Source organism: Procambarus clarkii, unplaced genomic scaffold (genome assembly GCF_040958095.1).
Source record: "Procambarus clarkii isolate CNS0578487 unplaced genomic scaffold, FALCON_Pclarkii_2.0 HiC_scaffold_129, whole genome shotgun sequence".
Classification (NCBI taxonomy): Eukaryota; Metazoa; Arthropoda; class Malacostraca; order Decapoda; family Cambaridae; genus Procambarus; species Procambarus clarkii.
The window spans coordinates 286,041-309,877 of record NW_027189162.1 but is presented as its reverse complement, the minus strand read 5'-3'; the positions used below and the strand labels follow the sequence as shown (position 1 = coordinate 309,877).

The 23,837-nt window shown below is 48.8% G+C and overlaps 1 long non-coding RNA gene across 1 annotated transcript in view; it reads right to left on the bottom strand.

The window, feature by feature from the left end:
• LOC138360900 (uncharacterized) overlaps window positions 1-23,837 on the bottom strand; it is a 151,667-nt gene that overhangs the window by 85,575 nt on the left and 42,255 nt on the right. The window lies entirely within an intron of this gene.

The window sequence follows — 23,837 nt, the reverse complement described above, 5'->3', positions numbered from 1 at the left end:
CAAAAAAGGCAGAAAGACCTCAGCAAAAGACTACCGGCCGATTAGCTTGACATCACACATCTGCAAGCTCATGGTGAGAATCCTCAGGGAGAGAATCATTCACCATCAAAGTGAACGACCTTGTACAATCAACACATCATGGCATTGTTAAAGAGAGATCCTGCTCTACAAACTTGCTCACATTTTTTAAAGCGGTTACCAGGTACTCAGCTACTGGATGTAGTATACATAGATTTTGTTAACGCTTTTGATAAGGTACCACATGAAAGACTGGCAAGGAAATTACAAGCACATGGAATAAATGGTAAAAATATTAGAATGGGTAAAACAATGGTTGAAGGAAAGAAAACAAAGGGTCGTGCTAAATAGGAATGAGTCAGAATGGAGAAATGTGATAAGAGGGGTGCCACAAGGGTCCGTTTTGGAGCCAACCCTTTTTGTCATATACATCAATGACATAGACGAGAATATTACAAACCACATCATCAAATTTCCAGTTGACAAAGATTTATGGTAAAGTGGAAAATTATAGTGAAATTGAATCTTTACAAAGAGATCTATATGAACTTCATAGATGGTCAGAACACTTGCAAATACTTTTTAATATCGACTCGTGCAACTACCAAATTAATAGCATTACATTACAGCAGATTGATGAAGAAAATGACCTTGCAGTCAAAATACACCACTCACAACAGGTGGGAACAGCAGTCAGAAAAGCTAACCAAACCCTTGGAATTATCAGGCGTACCTTTGACTTTAAGGAAATGAAGGTAATGATTCAACTGTATAAATCTCTGGTGCGTCCTCATTTGGATTACTGTATCCAAGCATGGCGACCTCATTTTTAGAAGGATACAGCTGCTCTAGAGAAAGTGCAACACCAAGCAACAAAAGTCATTCCAGAGTTAAGTCATCTCTCGTATCAGGAACGGCTGAAGGCCAGAGGGCTAACAACACTGCAAACCAGGCGTGACAAGGCGGATCTCATTGAAACTTTTAAAATACTGAACAATTTGGAGGATATTGATCCAGAAATTTTCAAATTTTCTTCAAAAAGGTCAGATGTAACACTACTGTATTCTCATGCTTGGCTCAAGGAGCTAGTGACCACTGTATTCTTATGCTTGGCTCTAGGAGCTGGTGACCACTGTATTCTCATGCTTGCCTCTAGCAGCTGGTGACCACTGTATTCTCACGCTTAAAGACATAGTGAAATTGTCGGAGTTGGTGACACAAGTCCTCGGCTGAGGACATTGAAAAACTTCAAGCTGATATTAATAAAGTTTTCGACTGGGCATCAGAAAATAACATGATGTTCAACAGTGATAAATTCCAGGTACTCAGGTACGGTAAAAATGAGGACCTTAAACATAATACAGAGTACAAAACACAATCAAATGTACCCATAGTAGGAAAACAGCATGTAAAGGATTTGGGAATAATAATGTCTGACGACCTAACGTTTAAGGAGCATAACCAAGCAAATATTGCGACAGCCAGAAAAATGATAGGATGGATTACGAGAACTTTCAAATCAAGGGATCCCATCACAATGGTTGTACTCTTCAAGTCACTTGTGTTGTCCCGTCCTTCCCCCTTCAGAGCAGGAGAGATTGCTGAAATAGAGGGAATACAGAGAACATATACGGCACGCATAGACGCAATAAAGCACCTAAATTATTGGGATCGTCTCAAAGCCCTCCAAATGTACTTACTAGAAAGAAGACGAGAGAGATATCAAATAATATACACCTGGAAGATACTGGAGGGCCAAGTACCAAATCTACACAGTAAAATAACAACGTACTGGAGTGAACGACATGGAAGAAAATGTAGAATAGAACCAGTGAAGAGCAGGGGTGCCATAGGCACAATCAGAGAACACTGTATAAACATCAGAGGTCCGCGGTTGTTCAACGTCCTCCCAGCAAGCATAAGAAATATTGCCGGAACAACCGTGGACATTTTCAAGAGGAAACTAGATTTATTCCTCCAAGGAGTGCCGGACCAACCGGGCTGTGGTGGGTATGTGGGCCTGCGGGCCGCTCCAAGCAACAGCCTGGTGGACCAAACTCTCACAAGTCGAGCCTGGCCTCGGGCCGGGCTTGGGGAGTAGAAGAACTCCCAGAACCCCATCAACCAGGTATCAACCAGGTAAGGAAACCTGTTGAAGATATGAGAATTACAAAAAATGAACTTTCTGTGTGAAATTCAATGGGAAAGACAAATGGAAAGGAAGATAACACATGTGATGATGGAATTTATAGCTGGGATATGTGCTGATGCAACGAGCAGTTCGTTCCTCTCAAGAATTAGGGGAACGAGAAAATTAAAGCTCAAAAGGATATGCAGAGAAGCTATGAACGAAACCCCTGAAAAAGTACAGAGAAATAAGAACAGAGGACAATAGAGATGTACCTGATGGAGCTTCTGGAGACTACCAACTACCTTACGGGGCATCTGGAGACTACTAACTACCTGCCGGATCATCTGGAGACTACCAACTACCTGACAGAGTAACTGGAGACTACCAACTACATTAACTACAGGACGGAGCATCTCGAGATTACCAACTACATGACGGAGCCTCTGGAGACTACCAACTACATCATCAATCTAACGGAGCATCTGGAGACTACCAACAACATCAACTAAATGACAGAGGATCTAGAGACTACCAACTACCTGACGGAGCATCTGAAGACAACCAAATACATCAACTACCTGCCAGAGCATCTAGAGGCTACCAACTACCTTGCGGAACATCTGGAGACTACTAACTACATGACGGAGCATCTGGAGACTACAAACTATGTGACGGAGCATCTGGAGACTACCATCTACCTGACGGAGCATCTGGAGACTACCAACTACCTGACGGAGCATCTGGAGACTACCAACTACATCAACTAGATGAGAGAGCATCTGGAAACTACCAACTACTTGACAGAGCATCTGGAGACTACCAACTACCTGACAGAGAAACTGGAGACTACCAACCTCATTAACTACATGATGGAGCATCTGGAGACTACCAACTACATGACGGAGCCTCTGGAGACTACCAACTACATCATCAACCTAACGGAGCATCTGGAGACTACCAACAACATCAACTACATGAAGGAGCATCTAGAGACTACCAACTACCTGACGGAGAATGTGAAGACTACCAACTATATGACGGAGCCTCTGGAGACTACAAACTACATAAACAACCTGACGAAGCATCAGGAGACTACCAACTACATGACGGAGCATCTGGAGACTACCAACTACATGACGGAGCTTCTGGAGACTACCAACTACATGACGGAGCATCTGGAGACTATCAACTACCTGCCGGAGCATCTGGAGACTATCAAATACCTGACGGAACATCTTTAGGCTATTATCTACCTTACGGAGCATCTGGGGACTACAAACTACATGACGGAGCATCTAGAGACTACCAATTACCTGACGGAGCATCTGAAGACAACCAAATACATCAACTACCTGCCAGAGCATCTAGAGGCTTCCAACTACCTTGCGGAACATCTGGAGACTACTAACTACATGACGGAGCATCTGGAGACTACCAACTATGTGACGGAGCATCTGGAGACTACCAACTACCTGACGGAGCATCTGGAGACTACCAACTACCTGACGGAGCATCAGTGGACTAACAACTACCTAAAGGAGCATCTAGAGACTACCAACTACCTAACGGAGCATCTGGAGACTACCAACTACCTGACGGAGCATCTGGAGACTACCAACTACCTGACGGAGCATCTGGAGGCTACCAACCAGCTGAGGGAGCATCTGGAGACTACCAACTACCTGACGGAGCATCTGTAAATTACCAACTACCTGACGGAGCATCTGGAGACTACCAACTATGTGACGGAGCATCTGGAGACTAGCAAATACCTGACGGAGCATCTGGAGACTACCAACTACCTGACGAAGCATCTGGAGACTAGCAAATACCTGACGGAGCGTCTGGAGACTACCATCTATCTGAAGGAGCATCTGGAGACTACCAACTACCTGACGGAGCATCTGGAGACTACAAGCTATCTGAAGTAGCATCTGGAGACTACCAACTACCTGACTGAGCATCTGGAGACTACCAACTATCTGAAGTAGCATCTGGAGACTACCAACTACCTGACGGAGCATCTGCAGACTACCATATATCTGAAGGAGCAACTGGACACTACCAACTACCTGACGGAGCATCTGGCGACTACCAACTACCTGACGGAGCATTTGGAGACTACCAACTACATCAACTACCTGTCGGAGCACCTGGAGACTACCAACTACCTGACGGAGCATCTTGAGATTACCAACTCCCTGGCGGAGCATCTGGAGACTACCAATTACATGACGGAGCATCTGGAGACTTCAGACTACTGGAGAATACTGGAGCATTTGCAGACTACCAGACTACTGGAGACTATCAGAAAACTTCCTGACGGAGCATCTGGCGACTACAAACTACCTGACGGAGCATCTGGAGATTACCAACTACATGACGGTGCATCTAGAGACTACGAACTACCTGCCCGAGCATCTGGAGACTACCAACTACCTGACGAAGCATCTGTAGACTACCAACTACCTTACGGAGCATCTGGAGACTACCAACTACCTGACCGAGCATCTGGAGGATACCAACTACCTGACGAAGCATCTGGAGACTACCAAGTACCTGATGGAGCATCTGTACGCTACCAACTATATGACGGAGCATTTGGAGACTACCAACTACCTGAAAAAGCATCTGGAGACTACCAACTACCTGACGGAGCATCTGGAGGCTATCAACTACCTGCAGGAGCATCTGGAGAGTACCAACTACCTGATGAAGCATCTGGAGACTACCAACTACATGACGGAGCATCTGGAGACTCCCAACTATCTGAAAGAGCATCTGGAGACTACCAACTACCTGAAGGAGCATCTGGAGACTACCAACTACCTGACGGACCATCTGGAGACTACCAACTACCTGACGGAGCATTTGGAGACTACCAACTTCCTGACGGAGCATCTGGAGACTACCAACTACCTGACGGACCATCTGCAGACTACCATCTATCTGAAGCAGCATCTGGAGACTACCAACTTCCTGACGGAGCATCTGCAGACTACCATCTCTCTGAAGGAGCATCTGGAGACTACCAACTTCCTGACGGAGCATCTGGAGACTACCAACTACCTGACGGAGCATCTGGACACTACTAAGTATATGACGGAGCATCTAGATGTTACCAAGTAGCAGACGGAGCATTTGGAGACTACCAATTGTATCAACTACCTGACGGAGCGTCCGGAGACTACCAACTACCTGACGGAGCATCTGGAAACTACCAACTATATGACGGAGCATCTGGAGACTACTAACTATTTGACGTAGCATCTGGAGACTACCAACTACCTGACGGTGCATCTAGAGACTACGAACTACCTGCCGGAGCATCTGGAGACTATCAACTACCTGACAAAGCATCTGGAGACTACGAACTACCTGACGGAGAATCTGGAGACAACCAACTACCTGAAGGAGCATCTAGAGACTACTAACTACCTGTCGGAGCATCTGTACACTACCAACTATCTGAAGGAGCATCTGGAGACTACCATCTACCTGACGGAGCATGTGGAGACTACCAACTACCTGACGGAGCATCTGGAGACTACCAACTATCTGAAGTAGCATCTGGAGACTACCAACTACCTGTCGGAGCATCTGGAGACTACCATCTATCTGAAAGAGCATCTGGAGACTACCAACTACCGGACGGAGAATCTGGAGACTACCAACTACCTGACGGAGCATCTGGAGACTATCAACTACCTGACGAAGCATCTGGAGACTACCATCTATCTGAAGGAGCATCTGGAGACTACCAACTACCTGACGGAGCATCTGGAGACTACCAACTACCTGACGGAGCATTTGGAGACTACCAACTACATCAACTACCTGTCGGAGCACCTGGAGACTACCAACTACCTGACGGAGCATCTTGAGATTACCAACTCCCTGGCGGAGCATCTGGAGACTACCAACTACCTGCCGGAGCATCTGGAGACTACCAATTACATGACGGAGCATCTGGAGACTTCAGACTACTGGAGAATACTGGAGCATTTGCAGACTACCAGACTACTGGAGACTATCAGAAAACTTCCTGACGGAGCATCTGGAGACTACAAACTACCTGACGGAGCATCTGGAGACTACCAACTACCTTACGGAGCATCTGGAGACTACCAACTACCTGACCGAGCATCTGGAGGATACCAACTACCTGACCGAGCATCTGGAGGATACCAACTACCTGACGGTGCATCTAGAGACTACGAACTACCTGCCCGAGCATCTGGAGACTACCAACTACCTGACGAAGCATCTGTAGACTACCAACTACCTTACGGAGCATCTGGAGACTACCAACTACCTGACCGAGCATCTGGAGGATACCAACTACCTGACGAAGCATCTGGAGACTACCAAGTACCTGATGGAGCATCTGTACGCTACCAACTATATGACGGAGCATTTGGAGACTACCAACTACCTGAAAAAGCATCTGGAGACTACCAACTACATTAACTATGTGTCGGAGCATTTGGAGACTACCAACTACCTGACGGAGCATCTGGAGACTACCAACTACCTGACGGAGCATCTGGAGGCTATCAACTACCTGCCGGAGCATCTGGAGAGTACCAACTACCTGATGAAGCATCTGGAGACTACCAACTACATGACGGAGCATCTGGAGACTCCCAACTACCTGACGGAGCATTTGGAGACTACCAACTTCCTGACGGAGCATGTGGAGACTACCAACTACCTGACGGACCATCTGCAGACTACCATCTATCTGAAGGAGCATCTGGAGACTACCAACTTCCTGACGGAGCATCTGGAGACTACCAACTACCTGACGGAGCATCTGGACACTACTAAGTATATGACGGAGCATCTAGATGTTACCAAGTAGCTGACGGAGCATTTGGAGACTACCAATTGTATCAACTACCTGACGGAGCATCCGGAGACTACCAACTACCTGACGGAGTATCTGGAAACTACCAACTATATGACGGAGCATCTGGAGACTACTAACTATTTGACGGAGCATCTGGAGACTACCAACTACCTGACGGTGCATCTAGAGACTACGAACTACCTGCCGGAGCATCTGGAGACTATCAACTACCTGACAAAGCATCTGGAGACTACGAACTACCTGACGGAGTATCTGGAGACAACCAACTACCTGAAGGAGCATCTAGAGACAACTAACTACCTACCGGAGCATCTGGAGACAACCAACTACCTGTCGGAGCATCTGTACACTACCAACTATCTGAAGGAGCATCTGGAGACTACCATCTACCTGACGGAGCATGTGGAGACTACAAACTACCCGACGGAGCATCTAGAGACTACCAACTATCTGAAGTAGCATCTGGAGACTACCAACTACCGGACGGAGAATCTGGAGACTACCAACTACCTGACGGAGCATCTGGAGACTATCAACTACCTGACGAAGCATCTGGAGACTACCAACTACCTGACGGAGCATCTGCAGACTACCATCTATCTGAAGGAGCATCTGGAGACTACCAACTACCTGACGGAGCATCTGGAGACTACCAACTACCTGACGGAGCATTTGGAGACTACCAACTACATCAACTACCTGTCGGAGCACCAGGAGACTACCAACTACTTGACGGAGCATCTTGAGACTACCAGGTCCCTGGCGGAGCATCTGGAAACTACCAGCTACCTGACGGAGCATCTGGAGACTACCAATTACATGACGGAGCATCTGGAGACTACAGACTACTGGAGAATACTGGAGCATTTGGAGACTACCAGACTACTGGAGACTATTAGAAAACTACCTGACGGAGCATCTGGAGATTACCAACTACATGACGGTGCATCTAGAGACTACGAACTACCTGCCGGAGCATCTGGAGAATACCAACTACCTGACGAAGCATCTGGAGACTACCAAGTACCTGATGGAGCATCTCTACACTATCAACTATATGACGGAGCATTTGGAGACTACCAACTTCATAACGGTGCATTTGGAGACTACCAACTCCATCAACTATGTGTCGTAGCATCTAGAGACTACCAAATACCTGACGGAGCATCTAGAGACTACCAACTACCTGACGGAGCATATGGAGGCTATCAACTATCTGACGAAGCCTCTGTAGACTACCTAGTACCTGATGAAGCATCTGGAGACTACCAACTACCTGACAGAGCATCTGGAGACTACCAACTACCTGCCGGAGCATCTGGAGACTACCAACTACCTGACGAAGCATCTGGAGACTACCAACTACTTGACGAAGCATCTGGAGACTACCAACTACATCAACTCCCTGCTGGAGCATCTGGACACTCCCAACAATCTGAACGAGCATCTGGAGACAACCAATTACCTGACGGAGCATCTGGAGACTACCAATTACATGACGGAGCATCTGAAGACTACCAACTACCTGACGGAGCATCTTGAGACTACCAACTGCATCAGCAACCTGACGGAGCATCCGGAGACTATCAACTACCTGACGGAGCATCTGGAGATTACCAACTATATGACGGAGCATCTGGAGACTACCAACGATATGAAGGAGCATCTGGAGACTACCAACTACCTGACGGAGCATCTTGAGACTACCAATTACATGACGGAGCATCTGGAGACTACCAACTACCTGACGGAGCATCTTGAGACTACCAATTACATGACGGAGCATCTGGAGACTACCAACTACTTGACGGAGCATCTGGAGACTACCAACTACCTGACGGAGCATCTGGAGACTACCAACTTCCTGAAGGAGCATCTGGAGACTACCATCTAACTGACAGAGCATCTGCAGACTACCATCTATCTGAAGGAGCATCTGGAGACTACCAACTACCTGACGGAGCATCTGGAGACTACCAACTATCTGAAGTAGCATCTGGAGACTACCAACTACCTGACGGAGCATCTGCAGACTACCATATATCTGAAGGAGCAACTGGAGACTACCAACAACCTGACGGAGCATCTGGAGACTACCAACTACCTGACGGAGCATTTGGAGACTACCAACTACATTAACTACCTGTCGGAGCACCTGGAGACTACCAACTACCTGACGGAGCATCTTGAGACTTCAGACTACTGGAGAATACTGGAGCATTTGTAGACTACCAGACTACTGAAGACTATCAGAAAACTACGTGACGGAGCATCTGGAGACTACAAACTACCTGCCGGAGCATGTGGAGACTACCAATTACATGACGGAGCATCTGGAGACTTCAGACTACTGGAGAATACTGGAGCATTTGCAGACTACCAGACTACTGGAGACTATCAGAAAACTACCTGACGGAGCATCTGGAGACTACAAACTACCTGACGGAGCATCTGGAGGTTACCAACTACATGACGGTGCATCTAGAGACTACGAAATACCTGCCCGAGCATCTGGAGACTACCAACTACCTGACGAAGCATCTGGAGACTACCAACTACCTGACGAAGAATCTGGAGACTACCAACTACCTTACGGAGCATCTGGAGACTACCAACTACCTGCCGGAGCATCTGGAGACTACCAACTACCTTACGGAGCATCTGAAGACTACCAACTACCTGCCGGAGCATATGGAGACTACAACCCATATCAACTCCCTGCTGGAGCATCTGGAGACTTCCAACTTCATGACGGAGCATCTGCAGACTACCATCTACCTGATGAAGCATCTGGAGACAACCAACTACCTGATGGAGCATCAGGAGACAACCAACTACCTGACGGAGCATGTGGAGACTACCAACTACCTGACGGAGCATCTGGAGACTACCAACTACCTGACGGAGCATCTAGAGACTACCAACTACTTGAAGGAGCATCTGGAGACTCCCAACTATCTGAAATAGCATCTGGAGACTACCAACTACCTGACGGACCATCTGGAGACTACCAACTACCTGACGGAGCATCTGGAGACTACCAACTACCTGACGGACCATCTGGAGACTACCAACTACCTGACGGAGCATCTACAGACTACCATATACCTGATGGAGCATCTGGAGACTACCATCTATCGGAAGGAGCATCTGGAGACAACCAACTACCTGACGGAGCATCTGGAGACTACCAACTACCTGACGGAGCACCTGGAGACTACCAACTACCTGACGGAGCATCTACAGACTACCATATACCTGATGGAGCATCTGGAGACTACCAACTACCTGACGGAGCATCTGGAGACTACCATCTATCTGAAAGAGCATCTAGAGACTACCAACTACCTGACGGAGCATCTGGAGACTACCAACTACCTGACGGAGCATCTGGAGACTACCAACTACCTGACGGAGCATTTGGAGACTACCAACTACCTGACGAAGCATTTGGAGACTACCAACTACCTGACGGAGCATCTGGAGACTTCCAACTACCTGACGGAGCATATGGAGACTACCAACTACCTGACGGAGCATTTGGAGACTACCAACTACATCAACTACCTGACGGAGCATCTGGAGACTACCAACTACCTGACGAAGCATTTGGAGACTACCAACTACCTGACGGAGCATCTGGAGACTTCCAACTACCTGACGGAGCATATGGAGACTACCATATATCTGAAGGAGCATCTGGAGACTACCAACTACCTGACGGAGCACCTGGGGAATACCAACTACCTGCCGGAGCATCTGGAGACTACCAACTACATCAACTACCTGACGGAGCATCTGGAGACTACCAACTACCTGACGAAGCATTTGGAGACTGCCAACTACCTGACGGAGCATCTGGAGACTTCCAACTACCTGACGGAGCATATGGAGACTACCAACTACCTGACGGAGCATTTGGAGACTACCAACTACATCAACTACCTGACGGAGTCTCTGGAGACTTCCAACTATATGACGGAGCGTCTGGAGGTTACCAACTATATGACGGAGCATCTGGAGACTACCAACTACTTGACGGAGCATCTGGAGACTAGCAAATACCTGACGAAGAATCTGGAGACTACAAACTACCTGACGGTGCATCTAGAGACTACGAACTACCTGCCGGAGCATCAGGAGACTACCAACTACCTTACGGAGCATCTGAAGACTACCAACTACCTGCCGGAGCATCTGGAGACTACAACCTATATCAACTCCCTGCTGGAGCATCTGGAGACTTCCAACTACATGACGGAGCATCTGCAGACTACCATCTACCTGATGGAGCATCTGGAGACAACCAACTACCTGATGGAGCATCTGGAGACAACCAACTACCTGACGGAACATCTGGAGACTACCAACTACCTGACGGAGCATCTGGAGACTACCAACTACCTGAAGGAGCATCTGGAGACAACCAACTACCTGACGGACCATCTGGAGACTTCCAACTACCTGACGGACCATCTGGAGACTACCAACTACCTGACGGAGCATTTGGAGACTACCAACTTCATGACGGAGCATCTGGAGACTACCAACTACCTGACGGACCATCTGCAGACTACCATCTATCTGAAGGAGCAACTGGAGACTACCAACTTCCTGACGGACCATCTGCAGACTACCATCTATCTGAAGGAGCATCTGGAGACTACCAACTACCTGACGGAGCATCTGGAGACTACCAACTACCTGACGAAGCATTTGAAGACTACCAACCACATCAACTACCTCAAGGAACATCTGGAGACTACCAACTACCTGACGGAGGATCTGGAGACTACCATCTATCTGAAAGAGCATCTAGAGACTACCAACTACCTGACGGAGCATCTGGAGACTACCAACTACCTGACGGAGCATCTGGAGACTACCAACTACCTGACGAAGCATTTGGAGACTACCAACTACCTGACGGAGCATCTGGAGACCTCCAACTACCTGACGGAGCATCTGGAGACTACCAACTACCTGACGGAGCATATGGAGACTACCAACTACCTGACGGAGCATTTGGAGACTACCAACTACATCAACTACCTGACGGAGCCTCTGGAGACTTCCAACTACCTGACGGAGCATATGGAGACTACATATTACCTGACGGAGCATTTGGAGACTACCAACTACATCAACTACCTGACGGAGTCTCTGGAGACTTCCAACTATATGACGGAGCATCTGTAGGTTACCAACTATATGACGGAGCATCTGGAGACTACCAACTACCTGACGGAGCATCTGGAGACTACCAACTACCTGCCGGAGCATCTGGAGACTACAACCCATATCAACTCCCTGCTGGAGCATCTGGAGACTTCCAACTACATGACGGAGCCTCTGCAGACTACCATCTACCTGATGTAGCATCTGGAGACAACCAACTACCTGATGGAGCATCTGGAGACAACCAACTACCTGACGGAGCATGTGGAGACAACCAACTACCTGACGGACCATCTGGAGACAACCAACTACCTGAAGGAGCACCTGGAGACTACCAACTACCTGACGGAGCATCTAGAGACTACCAACTACTTGAAGGAGCATCTGGAGACTCCCAACTATCTGAAGGAGCATCTGGAGACAATCAACTACCTGACGGACCATCTGGCGACAACCAACTACCTGACGGACCATCTGGAGACTTGCAACTACCTGACGGACCATCTGGAGACTACCAACTACCTGACGGACCATCTGAAGACTACCAACTTCATGACGGAGCATCTGGAGACTACCAACTACCTGACGGACCATCTGCAGACTACCATCTATCTGAAGGAGCATCTGGAGACTACCAACTTCCTGACGGACCATCTGCAGACTACCATCTACCTGACGGAGCATCTGGAGACTACCAACTACTTGACGGAGCATCTGGAGACTCCCATCTATCTGAAAGAGCATCTGGAGACTACCATCTACCTGACGGAGCATCTGGAGACTACCAACTACCTGACGAAGCATTTGGAGACTACCAACCACATCAACTACCTCACGGAGCATCTGGAGACTACCAACTACCTGACGGAGCATCTGCAGACTACCATCTATCTGAAGGAGCATCTGGAGACTACCAACTACCTGACGGAGCATCTGGAGACTACCAACTACCTGACGGAGCATCTGGAGACTACAAACTACCTGTCGGAGCATCTGCAGACTACCATTTACCTGATGGAGCATCTGGTGACAACCAACTACCTGACGGAGCATCTGGAGACTACCAACTACTTGACGGCGCATCTGGAGACTCCCAATTATCTGAAAGAGCATCTGGAGACTACCAACTACCTGACGGAGCATCTGGAGACTACCAACTACCTGAAGGAGCATCTGGAGACTACCATCTACCTGACGGAGCATCTGGAGACTACCAACTACCTGAAGGAGCATCTGGAGACAACCAACTACCTGACGGACCATCTGGAGACAACCAACTACCTGAAGGAGCACCTGGAGACTACCAACTACCTGACGGAGCATCTAGAGACTACCAACTACTTGAAGGAGCATCTGGAGACTCACAACTATCTGAAAGAGCATCTGGAGACTACCAACTACCTGAAGGAGCATCTGGAGACAATCAACTACCTGACGGACCATCTGGCGACAACCAACTACCTGACGGACCATCTGGAGACTTGCAACTACCTGACGGACCATCTGGAGACTACCAACTACCTGGCGGACCATCTGAAGACTACCAACTTCATGACGGAGCATCTGGAGACTACCAACTACCTGACGGACCATCTGCAGACCACCATCTATCTGAAGGAGCATCTGGAGACTACCAACTTCCTGACGGACCATCTGCAGACTACCATCTATCTGAAGGAGCATCTGGAGACTACCAACTACCTGACGGAGCATCTGGAGACAACCAACTACCTGAAGGAGCATCTAGAGACTACTAACTACCTGCCTGAGCACCTGGAGACTACCAACTACCTGTCGGAGCATCTGTACACTACCAACTATCTGAAGGAGCATCTGGAGACTACCATCTACCTGACGGAGCATGTGGAGACTACCAACTACCTGAAGTAGCATCTGGAGACTACCAACTATCTGAAGTAGCATCTGGAGACTACCAACTACATGACGGGGCATCTGTAGACTACCAACTATATGACGGAGCCTCTGGAGACTACCAACTACATGACGGAGCATCTGGAGACTACCATCTATCTGAAAGAGCATCTGGAGACTACCAACTACCTGACGGAGCATCTTGAGACTACCAGGTCCCTGGCGGAGCATCTGGAGACTACCAATTACATGACGGAGCATCTGGAGACTACAGACTACTGGAGAATACTGGAGCATATGCAGACTACCAGACTACTGGAGACTATCAGAAAACTACCTGACGGAGCATCTGGAGACTACAAACTACCTGACGGAGCATCTGGAGGCTATGAACTATCTGACGAAGCCTCTGTAGACTACCTAGTACCTGACGAAACATCTGGAGACTACCAACTACATCAACTCCCTGCTGGAGCATCTGGAGACTTCCAACTACATGACGGAGCATCTGGAGACTTCCAACTACATGACGGAGCATCTGCAGACTACCATCTACCTGACGGAGCATCTGGAGACTACCAACTACTTGACGGAGCATCTGGAGACTCCCAACTATCTGAACGAGCATCTGGAGACTACCATCTACCTGACGGAGCATCTGGAGACTACCATCTACCTGAAGGAGCATCTGGAGATTACCAACTACCTGACGGTGCATCTAGAGACTACGAACTACCTGCCGGAGCATCTGGAAACTACCAACTACTTGACAAAGCATCTGGAGACTACCAACTACCTGATGGAGCATCTGGATACTACGAACTACCTGACGGAGCATCTAGAGACAACCAACTACCTGTCGGAGCATCTGTACACTACCAACTATCTGAAGGAGCATGTGGAGACTACCATCTATCTGAAAGAGCATCTGGAGACTACCATCTACCTGACGGAGCATCTGGAGACTACCAACTACCTGACGAAGCATTTGGAGATTACCAACCACATCAACTACCTCACGGAGCATCTGGAGACTACCAACTACCTGACGGAGCATCTGCAGACTACCATCTATCCGAAGGAGCATCTGGAGACTACCAACTACCTGACGGAGCATCTGGAGACTACCAACTACCTGTCGGAGCATCTGCAGACTACCATTTACCTGATGGAGCATCTGGTGACAACCAACTACCTGACGGAGCATCTGGAGACTACCAACTACTTGAGGGCGCATCTGGAGACTCCCAATTATCTGAAAGAGCATCTGGAGACTACGAACTACCTGACGGAGCATCTGGAGACTACCAACTACCTGAAGGAGCATCTGGAGACTACCATCTACCTAACGGAGCATCTGGAGACTACCAACTACCTGACGGAGCATCTGGAGACAACCAACTACCTGACGGAGCATCTGGAGACTATCAACTATCTGCCGGAGCATCTGCAGACTACCATCTATCTGAAGGAGCATCTGGAAACTACCAACTTCCTGACGGAGCAACTGGAGACTACCAACTACCTGATGGAGCATCTGGAGACTACCAACTACCTGACGGAGAATTTGGAGACTACCAACTACATCAACTACCTGTCGGAGCACCTGGAGACTACCAACTACCTGACGGAGCATCTTGAGACTACCAACTCCCTGTCGGAGCATCTGGAAACTACCTGCTACCTGACGGAGCATCTGGAGACTACCAATTACATGACGGAGCATTTGGAGACTACGAGACTACTGGAGACTATCAGAAAACTACCTTAAGGAGCATCTGAAGACTACAAACTACCTGACGGAGCATTTGGAGATTACCAAATACATGACGGTGCATCTAGAGACTACGAACTACCAGCTGGAGCATCTGGACACTACCAACTACCTGACGAAGCATCTGGAGACTACCAACTACCTTACGGAGCATCTGAAAACTACCAACTACCTGCCGGAGCATCTGGAGACTACGAATTACCTGACGGAGCATCTGGAAACTACCAACTTCCTGACGGAGCATCTGGAGAATACCAACTACCTGACGGAGCATCTGGAGACTACCAACTACCTGACGGAGCATTTGGAGACTACCAACTACATCAACTCCCTGCTGGAGCATCTGGAGACTTCCAACTACATGACGGAGCATCTGCAGACTACTATCTACCTGATGGAGCATCTGGAGACAACCAACTACCTCACGGAGCATCTGGAGACTACCAACTACCTTACGGAGCATCTGGAGACTTCCAACTACATGATGGAGCATCTGGAGACTACCAACTACTTGACAGCGCATCTGGAGACTCCTAACTATCTGAAAGAGCATCTGGAGACGACCAACTACCTGACGGAGCATCTGGAGACTACCAACTACCTGAAGGAGCATCTGGAGACTACCATCTACCTGACGGAGCATCTGGAGACTACCAACTACATCAACTATGTGTCGGAGCATCTCGAGACTACCAACTACCGTACGGAGCATCTAGAGACTACCAACTACCTGACGGAGCATTTGGAGACTACCAAGTACCTGACGAAGCATCTGGAGACTACCAACTACCTGACGGAGCATCTGGAGACTACCAACTACCTGCCGGAGAATCTGCAGACTACCATCTATCTGAAGGAGCATCTGGAAACTACCAACTTAATGACGGAGCATGTGGAGACTACCAACTATCTGACGGAGCATCTGGAGACTACCATCTATCTGACGGAGCATCTGGAGACTACCATCTACCTGACGAAGCATTTGGAGACTACCAACCACATCAACTACGTCACGGAGCATCTGGAGACTACCAACTACCTGACGGAGCATCTGGAGACTACCAACTACCTGACGGAGCATCTACAGACTACCATTTACCTGATGGAGCATCTGGAGACTACCAACTACCTGAAGGAGCATCTGGAGACTACCATCTATCTGAAAGAGCATCTAGAGACTACCAACTACCTGACGGAGCATCTGGAGACTACCAACTACCTGACGGAGCATCTGGAGACTACCAACTACCTGATGGAGCATCTGGATACTACGAACTACCTGACGGAGCATCTAGAGACAACCAACTACCTGTCGGAGCATCAGGAGACTACCAACTACCTTACGGAGCATCTGAAGACTACCAACTACCTGCCGGAGCATCTGGAGACTACAACCTATATCAACTCCCTGCTGGAGCATCTGGAGACTTCCAACTACATGACGGAGCATCTGCAGACTACCATCTACCTGATGGAGCATCTGGAGACAACCAACTACCTGATGGAGCATCTGGAGACAACCAACTACCTGACGGAACATCTGGAGACTAATAACTACCTGACGGAGCATCTGGAGACTACCAACTACCTGAAGGAGCATCTGGAGACAACCAACTACCTGACGGACCATCTGGAGACTTCCAACTACCTGACGGACCATCTGGAGACTACCAACTACCTGACGGAGCATTTGGAGACTACCAACTTCATGACGGAGCATCTGGAGACTACCAACTACCTGACGGACCATCTGCAGACTACCATCTATCTGAAGGAGCATCTGGAGACTACCAACTTCCTGACGGACCATCTGCAGACTACCATCTATCTGAAGGAGCATCTGGAGACTACCAACTACCTGACGGAGCATCTGGAGACTACCAACTACCTGACGAAGCATTTGAAGACTACCAACCACATCAACTACCTCAAGGAGCATCTGGAGACTACCAACTACCTGACGGAGGATCTGGAGACTACCATCTATCTGAAAGAGCATCTAGAGACTACCAACTACCTGACGGAGCATCTGGAGACTACCAACTACCTGACGGAGCATCTGGAGACTACCAACTACCTGACGAAGCATTTGGAGACTACCAACTACCTGACGGAGCATCTGGAGACCTCCAACTACCTGACGGAGCATCTGGAGACTACCAACTACCTGACGGAGCATATGGAGACTACCAACTACCTGACGGAGCATTTGGAGACTACCAACTACATCAACTACCTGACGGAGCCTCTGGAGACTTCCAACTACCTGACGGAGCATATGGAGACTACCAATTACCTGACGGAGCATTTGGAGACTACCAACTACATCAACTACCTGACGGAGTCTCTGGAGACTTCCAACTATATGACGGAGCATCTGTAGGTTACCAACTATATGACGGAGCATCTGGAGACTACCAACTACCTGACGGAGCATCTGGAGACTACCAACTACTTGACGGAGCATCTGGAAACTAGCAAATACGTGACGAAGAATCTGGAGACTACAAACTACCTGACGGTGCATCTAGAGACTACGAACTACCTGCCGGAGCATCTGGAGACTACCAACTACCTGCCGGAGCATCTGGAGACTACAACCCATATCAACTCCCTGCTGGAGCATCTGGAGACTTCCAACTACATGACGGAGCCTCTGCAGACTACCATCTACCTGATGTAGCATCTGGAGACAACCAACTACCTGACGGAGCATCTGGAGACAACCAACTACCTGACGGACCATCTGGAGACAACCAACTACCTGAAGGAGCACCTGGAGACTACCAACTACCTGACGGAGCATCTAGAGACTACCAACTACTTGAAGGAGCATCTGGAGACTCCCAACTATCTGAAGGAGCATCTGGAGACAATCAACTACCTGACGGACCATCTGGCGACAACCAACTACCTGACGGACCATCTGGAGACTTGCAACTACCTGACGGACCATCTGGAGACTACCAACTACCTGACGGACCATCTGAAGACTACCAACTTCATGACGGAGCATCTGGAGACTACCAACTACCTGACGGACCATCTGCAGACTACCATCTATCTGAAGGAGCATCTGGAGACTACCAACTTCCTGACGGACCATCTGCAGACTACCATCTACCTGACGGAGCATCTGGAGACTACCAACTACTTGACGGAGCATCTGGAGACTCCCATCTATCTGAAAGAGCATCTGGAGACTACCATCTACCTGACGGAGCATCTGGAGACTACCAACTACCTGACGAAGCATTTGGAGACTACCAACCACATCAACTACCTCACGGAGCATCTGGAGACTACCAACTACCTGACGGAGCATCTGCAGACTACCATCTATCTGAAGGAGCATCTGGAGACTACCAACTACCTGACGGAGCATCTGGAGACTACCAACTACCTGAAGGAGCATCTGGAGACTACCATCTACCTGACGGAGCATCTGGAGACTACCAACTACCTGAAGGAGCATCTGGAGACAACCAACTACCTGACGGACCATCTGGAGACAACCAACTACCTGAAGGAGCACCTGGAGACTACCAACTACCTGACGGAGCATCTAGAGACTACCAACTACTTGAAGGAGCATCTGGAGACTCACAACTATCTGAAAGAGCATCTGGAGACTACCAACTACCTGAAGGAGCATCTGGAGACAATCAACTACCTGACAGACCATCTGGCGACAACCAACTACCTGACGGACCATCTGGAGACTTGCAACTACCTGACGGACCATCTGGAGACTACCAACTACCTGGCGGACCATCTGAAGACTACCAACTTCATGACGGAGCATCTGGAGACTACCAACTACCTGACGGACCATCTGCAGACCACCATCTATCTGAAGGAGCATCTGGAGACTACCAACTTCCTGACGGACCATCTGCAGACTACCATCTATCTGAAGGAGCATCTGGAGACTACCAACTACCTGACGGAGCATCTGGAGACAACCAACTACCTGAAGGAGCATCTAGAGACTACTAACTACCTGCCTGAGCACCTGGAGACTACCAACTACCTGTCGGAGCATCTGTACACTACCAACTATCTGAAGGAGCATCTGGAGACTACCATCTACCTGACGGAGCATGTGGAGACTACCAACTACCTGAAGTAGCATCTGGAGACTACCAACTATCTGAAGTAGCATCTGGAGACTACCAACTACATGACGGGGCATCTGTAGACTACCAACTATATGACGGAGCCTCTGGAGACTACCAACTACATGACGGAGCATCTGGAGACTACCATCTATCTGAAAGAGCATCTGGAGACTACCAACTACCTGACGGAGCATCTTGAGACTACCAGGTCCCTGGCGGAGCATCTGGAGACTACCAATTACATGACGGAGCATCTGGAGACTACAGACTACTGGAGAATACTGGAGCATATGCAGACTACCAGACTACTGGAGACTATCAGAAAACTACCTGACGGAGCATCTGGAGACTACAAACTACCTGACGGAGCATCTGGAGGCTATGAACTATCTGACGAAGCCTCTGTAGACTACCTAGTACCTGACGAAACATCTGGAGACTACCAACTACATCAACTCCCTGCTGGAGCATCTGGAGACTTCCAACTACATGACGGAGCATCTGGAGACTTCCAACTACATGACGGAGCATCTGCAGACTACCATCTACCTGACGGAGCATCTGGAGACTACCAACTACTTGACGGAGCATCTGGAGACTCCCAACTATCTGAACGAGCATCTGGAGACTACCATCTACCTGACGGAGCATCTGGAGACTACCATCTACCTGAAGGAGCATCTGGAGATTACCAACTACCTGACGGTGCATCTAGAGACTACGAACTACCTGCCGGAGCATCTGGAAACTACCAACTACTTGACAAAGCATCTGGAGACTACCAACTACCTGATGGAGCATCTGGATACTACGAACTACCTGACGGAGCATCTAGAGACAACCAACTACCTGTCGGAGCATCTGTACACTACCAACTATCTGAAGGAGCATGTGGAGACTACCATCTATCTGAAAGAGCATCTGGAGACTACCATCTACCTGACGGAGCATCTGGAGACTACCAACTACCTGACGAAGCATTTGGAGATTACCAACCACATCAACTACCTCACGGAGCATCTGGAGACTACCAACTACCTGACGGAGCATCTGCAGACTACCATCTATCTGAAGGAGCATCTGGAGACTACCAACTACCTGACGGAGCATCTGGAGACTACCAACTACCTGTCGGAGCATCTGCAGACTACCATTTACCTGATGGAGCATCTGGTGACAACCAACTACCTGACGGAGCATCTGGAGACTACCAACTACTTGAGGGCGCATCTGGAGACTCCCAATTATCTGAAAGAGCATCTGGAGACTACCAACTACCTGACGGAGCATCTGGAGACTACCAACTACCTGAAGGAGCATCTGGAGACTACCATCTACCTAACGGAGCATCTGGAGACTACCAACTACCTGACGGAGCATCTGGAGACAACCAACTACCTGACGGAGCATCTGGAGACTATCAACTATCTGCCGGAGCATCTGCAGACTACCATCTATCTGAAGGAGCATCTGGAAACTACCAACTTCCTGACGGAGCAACTGGAGACTACCAACTACCTGATGGAGCATCTGGAGACTACCAACTACCTGACGGAGAATTTGGAGACTACCAACTACATCAACTACCTGTTGGAGCACCTGGAGACTACCAACTACCTGACGGAGCATCTTGAGACTACCAACTCCCTGTCGGAGCATCTGGAAACTACCTGCTACCTGACGGAGCATCTGGAGACTACCAATTACATGACGGAGCATTTGGAGACTACGAGACTACTGGAGACTATCAGAAAACTACCTTAAGGAGCATCTGAAGACTACAAACTACCTGACGGAGCATTTGGAGATTACCAAATACATGACGGTGCATCTAGAGACTACGAACTACCAGCTGGAGCATCTGGACACTACCAACTACCTGACGAAGCATCTGGAGACTACCAACTACCTTACGGAGCATCTGAAAACTACCAACTACCTGCCGGAGCATCTGGAGACTACGAATTACCTGACGGAGCATCTGGAAACTACCAACTTCCTGACGGAGCATCTGGAGAATACCAACTACCTGACGGAGCATCTGGAGACTACCAACTACCTGACGGAGCATTTGGAGACTACCAACTACATCAACTCCCTGCTGGAGCATCTGGAGACTTCCAACTACATGACGGAGCATCTGCAGACTACTATCTACCTGATGGAGCATCTGGAGACAACCAACTACCTCACGGAGCATCTGGAGACTACCAACTACCTTACGGAGCATCTGGAGACTTCCAACTACATGATGGAGCATCTGGAGACTACCAACTACTTGACAGCGCATCTGGAGACGACCAACTACCTTACGGAGCATCTGGAGACTTCCAACTACATGATGGAGCATCTGGAGACTACCAACTATCTGAAAGAGCATCTGGAGACGACCAACTACCTGACGGAGCATCTGGAGACTACCAACTACCTGAAGGAGCATCTGGAGACTACCATCTACCTGACGGAGCATCTGGAGACTACCAACTACATCAACTATGTGTCGGAGCATCTCGAGACTACCAACTACCGTACGGAGCATCTAGAGACTACCAACTACCTGACGGAGCATTTGGAGACTACCAAGTACCTGACGAAGCATCTGGAGACTACCAACTACCTGACGGAGCATCTGGAGACTACCAACTACCTGCCGGAGAATCTGCAGACTACCATCTATCTGAAGGAGCATCTGGAAACTACCAACTTAATGACGGAGCATGTGGAGACTACCAACTATCTGACGGAGCATCTGGAGACTACCATCTATCTGACGGAGCATCTGGAGACTACCATCTACCTGACGAAGCATTTGGAGACTACCAACCACATCAACTACGTCACGGAGCATCTGGAGACTACCAACTACCTGATGGAGCATCTGGAGACTACCAACTACCTGACGGAGCATCTACAGACTACCATTTACCTGATGGAGCATCTGGAGACTACCAACTACCTGAAGGAGCATCTGGAGACTACCATCTATCTGAAAGAGCATCTAGAGACTACCAACTACCTGACGGAGCATCTGGAGACTACCAACTACCTGACGGAGCATCTGGAGACTACCAACTACCTGACGAAGCATTTGGAGACTACCAACTACCTGACGGAGCATCTGGAGACTTCCAACTACCTGACGGAGCATATGGAGACTACCATATATCTGAAGGAGCATCTGGAGACTACCAACTACCTGACGGAGCACCTGGAGAATACCAACTACCTGACGGAGCATCTGGAGATTACCAACTACCTGACGGAGCATTTGGAGACTACCAACTACATCAACTACCTGACGGAGCCTCTGGAGACTGCCAACTACCTGACGGAGCATCTGGAGACTTCCAACTACCTGACGGAGCATATGGAGACTACCAACTACCTGACGGAGCATTTGGAGACTACCAACTACCTGACGGAGCATTTGGAGACTACCAACTACTTCAACTACCTGACGGAGCATCTGGAGACTACCAACTACCTGACGGAGCATCTGCAGACTACCATTTACCTGATGGAGCATCTGGAGACTACCAACTACCTGACGGAGGATCTGGAGACTACCATCTATCTGAAAGAGCATCTAGAGACTACCAACTACCTGACGGAGCATCTGGAGACTACCAACTACCTGACGGAGCATCTGGAGACTACCAACTACCTGACGAAGCATTTGGAGACTACCAACTACCTGACGGAGCATCTGGAGACTTCCAACTACCTGACGGAGCATCTGGAGACTACCAACTACCTGACGGAGCATATGGAGACTACCAACTACCTGACGGAGCATTTGGAGACTACCAACTACATCAACTACCTGACGGAGTCTCTGGAGACTTCCAACTATATGACGGAGCATCTGTA